General features: G+C 41.9%; 1 protein-coding gene across 1 annotated transcript in view; it reads left to right on the plus strand.

Moving 5' to 3' along the window:
- Positions 1-4530, plus strand: part of olfm1b (olfactomedin 1b) — a 26959-nt gene that overhangs the window by 771 nt on the left and 21658 nt on the right. The gene's annotated exons all lie outside the window — the stretch shown is intronic.

Raw genomic sequence — 4530 nt, forward strand, 5'->3', positions numbered from 1 at the left:
TCCTTCTTAAACAGATTAACATCCCGGGATTACATGATTGTGAATGCGTTGTGCCTTCACTTATTCTCCACCGCTGACACATCGGTCCTCGTTAGCGAAAGGTCTGATTTAACATTTCCACCGTTCTGCTACCAGATGTTGCCCGCAGCTTCCTGTAAAAAAAAAAAAAAAAGAAATAAAGAAAGAAAAAAGAAAGAAAGAAAAACAAAGGCCATCAATTAACAATAGTGATGGACTGCTGCTCCTTAAAAAAATCGGAGCTAAACAATCAAATGCAGTGTCTCAAATCAGAGGGGTGGGTGGTGGAGGGGGGTGGGGGGCATGGGAGGATTTGAGCATGCCCACTGACCACACTGTGACTTTGCTGGCGCCTGTGAGTGAAGGGAACAATTATTCCAACAATGGGCTCAAAAAAGTGTGCGCACAAAAACCAGTCAGACATTGGGGTTGTTTATTAGAGACACCTGACAGGCAGTAAACATCATAAACATGAGACTGCCAGGCTGGTGAGAGCGTGAGGGCGTGAGGGGAGTGGGTTTATTTATCACCAAGGCCCCTGCCTACGCTGGAGTGAAGGATTTGTATGTATTTTTTTCTCTTTTTTTATTATCTAATTATGCTTGCTTCAGCCCAAAGTCATATGTTTCTGTGTTGCGAATCCAACTGCAACTGGTAATTGGAGAGAAAATAATATCAAATGTGGAGCGAGGCACTATCAATAAATTCTGTCCCCCCCATTGGCATGCCACAAGGCACAAACTCAATAATGTGGGTGTAAAGTAGTTTGCTGCAAAAAACCCTGCCGGCCCTGACAACCAGCGTGTCGGAACAATATTGACAGAATGTGGCTTTGAGAGGATTGGGGAGGCGGGGTGGGGGCTGTGGGGTGTGTGTGTAGGGGGTAGGGTGGATTCCAACAGGTTTCATGGGAAATGTCATGAACAAGGAGGGAAGTTTTTAGTCAGTGAAGCAACTTCTTGGTTTTGACATTCATGCAAGGATGTTTTTTTTTCTTTTTTGGTAGAAGTTTGGATGTTAACGTTTTTTGTTGGTCTGGCAGGAAGTTCTTACAAGCAAGTTAGCAAAATGCAGCTGCAGATGATGCTGATGGAAGCAAGAGGGGAGGAGGGGTAGAGGGGCCACATGGACTTTTTGAAGTCTCCTGATAATCCTGGGTTGCCACAACAAAATCAAAGAAAGAGCATGGAGGGGATTGTTGACCGAAAGATAACTTTACTGATTTCCAAAAATGAACAAAAATCTGCAAAAATTCAATTTAACAGTTCGTGGCCCAACTTCTTAAATATGGCCGGCTTTTCATCCTAACCCATTCCCAAGTTGTTCTTGCAAACAATCTATTTTGTACTGATGCACTAAACAACAATAAATGAAATGAGTTGTACTTGTATTCTTAAGAAACTTACATATTTCCCATTTGTGGCATTTTGGGGAGGGGGGTAGATTTAACAAATTATTATCTTAACACAGTACTTAGAGTTCCATGCAGGTTTTGACCAAAATATACAAAGCAATTTCTATGTGTGTCTTAATCTTCCATTTTCCGCACTCCAAAACAACCAAAAACAAAGTAAATGCCATTTTTCTCAAGCCATGTTTTAAAGTAACTCTGAAGGTTACAGTGCTTAAAACGTCAACTGAATTTTAAAAGTAAAAAATGAAAATAAAACCTCTAGTCTAGGTACAATTTTATACTTTTAAACTTTGTGTTGCCACCCAAAGATAGGAGGGCACCCTGGGTTACTCACCAGATATCCCATATTCCTCTGTGTATCACATCATTCCTCTGTTCATTGTGGTTCTTATTCTCAACTGAGCTCCACTCTAATAGCTTTTATGAAAAATTGTGACGCCATATAAACCAAAATAACCCTCAGCTGCTTCCTGGTTTTATACATCACTTACTGGAGTCTTATAGGTACATTTCCTTACAGCGGGCTGCAAACCGACTAATATCAATTGAATTAATCAGTTGTGAAATGTGGGTATGAAATGTCCCACTGGCAAGTACGAAAGCAGCAGGCATCTGTTGCCACCCATTAAAGCTCGACAGTGAGTTACCTCGCACGCACCATCTTGAATTCATATTTGAAGAAAACATGATGAACATAGGGGTTGTCTTGGCAGGAAGTGGCGAATTCATAGAGGTAGACAGAAAAGCGTTTTGCCTTCCTTTCTGGCGTTGCGACCAGAAGCCTGGTTCCTGTGCAGGTCAGGGCCCGCGACACACTGACAGTGTCTTTTCTTTGATGGCCTGTGAGAAAGTCGATATTCTCGCACAAGAAAAACCAAAAGACAAGGTACCCTGACAAAGCCGCTGCTTTTATTGCCTCCGTTTCATGGAAACCTTTCGGCGTAGGAGGGGAAACCAAACATCTTCCCACCCTCAGCTCCGAGTGAATCCAGGTAGGGAAAAAATAATACAATTCTTTCTGTAAATATTAGGGACTTGCAGGTCTTACTGTTGAGCTACGTGAGGATAAAAAAAAAAGAAAAGCCCCCAAAGCAGTACTATACTGCGTTGACCCCTGATCATGAACGATAATGCCCTCCTAAGGACTGCATTAAGTGCCTCGCTTCAAAACTCTCCCACGGTTTTTCAGAGGCAAAGTTTGAAGGAGAACGTCTTTTCTCGAGACATTTGGCTGTAGGAGCCAGAGACACCCTCTCTGCGTTCATCCCGCCCTCTGCTCCCTGGATTTTTTTATTTCTTTTTTGGTTTTGCAGACCCCACGCTCCCTCCGCGAGGAATAGTAAGCATTCAGAGCAGCATCTGCTCCTCACCTGCACTGCCTCTTCCACCAATGGGCTTCAGGCTCACATCCTAAAGTACCTCAGCAACACATGATGGAGCAGGTGGTGACGTTGAAAGCCATCTTTTTGATGCCGGGCAACGTGGTAATTCAAGAATTAGCCCAGCTTGTAAAGCTTTCCTTTTGCTTGTGTAGGTACAAACTGACTTTAAATGCTTTCTTTGGAAGAAACTAAAAAAAAAAAACTATCAACAATGATACTCTGTCTGGCGTTACATGGTTTCAGAGTGGATTTCATTATGCGTGGTGTGATTGGCAGCTGATGATTATGATTCAGTACGGCCGACTGAGGCAAAGGGTGGAGAGGAGGAAGGAAGCAGAAGAGGAGTAGGTGGAGGTACGATGTATTTCACAGCGCATTTGTAGGCTGAAATATGTGGGGGGTTTTTTTCTTTTTTTTTTTTCCTCTCTTTTTGCAAAGAGCTAAAACTCTAGATTCTGAATGTGACATTGTGGTTGTCCTACAAGGTAAAAACAGCTTCAGCAGCACAAAGAGGCCAGACAGAAGTACTACTCTCATCAAGCTTTAATGCTCAATCTCAGAGCAGTACGAGGTGGTTGTGGAGGTGTGCCGTAAAATATGCCAGCCTGTTTTTTTTTTTTTTTTTTTTTTTTCCCCAACAGTTCTGTTGCTTTTACCTACAGATTTGTTCATACCGAATGCATTGTAGAAATGACTTCTCAGTATTATTCTCAGGCAAATGCAGCACATAACAGTTCACTGGCTGCTCTTGTTTGTTTGTATGAACCCCATGAGGATAAATGTTCAATCAATGCTGCTGCATATCCACCAATCTGTCTTGATAAACAGTCTGATTGACCCATCTACAAGAAGGTCAATGATTATTAATCACTCTCTGCCACCGTAACTGTTGTCCTCCATGATTGAATCCTAAGGGCTTTAGCTTTATGGACTTAACGAGAAAAAGGTACATCCGTTCCTTTTGAGGTTAATTTAGGACACAGTCCTTCCTTCCTTCCCTTTTTCTGTTGCAGTCTGCGCTCCACAAAGAAGCCTGTGTACAAAGGACTCCTCAAGTCCAGCCCTGAGAACATCATTATAAGCTCATGCTGTCTCCTGCTAACATTCCTCTCATTATATAATCTGAAAGTGGACTACTGAGCTTCAGTGGGGGAAGTCGATAGCTGCCAGTGAAACTACTGTTACTATGCGATCCCACCTTAAAGGTCATCTACAGTAAAAGGGAAAAGCCACAGGTTTGGGGGTAGTGGTGGGAAAGTAATGGAAACACAGTTTGCACATGGATTAATCACATCTTTCTTTCAGAGAGGTTTTCTAGAGATTGGACAGTCATGTTATCTGAGCTCTTTAACCTACATCATGTTGATCCGGAACATTTAAATTCTCATTCCAAGCTCTTAACCCTCCATTTGTAAATGCTGGGACAGCCAAAATGTTTCTGTGGCCACGGTGAAGGTGTAGGGGAATGAATGGGTTCCTGGTTTTTATATTTGTCTCATTTAATATATATATTAGTATATATATGTTGTTTCCTAGGTTTTTCCTAGGAAACAAAGCAAAGAGGATAGAACAGTATAGCATTTCTCCTTTTAAAATATACTGTCATAGGTGCAAATCGATRTAATTTTATGCAATGTGTTGCTTTACTGCAGTGAAAAATGAATGCACTGAGCAGCCCAAAGGCAGTATGAGGCCATATGTAGAATTTAGTTAAAA

The sequence above is a fragment of the Poecilia reticulata genome, linkage group LG12 (assembly GCF_000633615.1).
Source record: "Poecilia reticulata strain Guanapo linkage group LG12, Guppy_female_1.0+MT, whole genome shotgun sequence".
NCBI classification, from domain to species: Eukaryota; Metazoa; Chordata; class Actinopteri; order Cyprinodontiformes; family Poeciliidae; genus Poecilia; species Poecilia reticulata.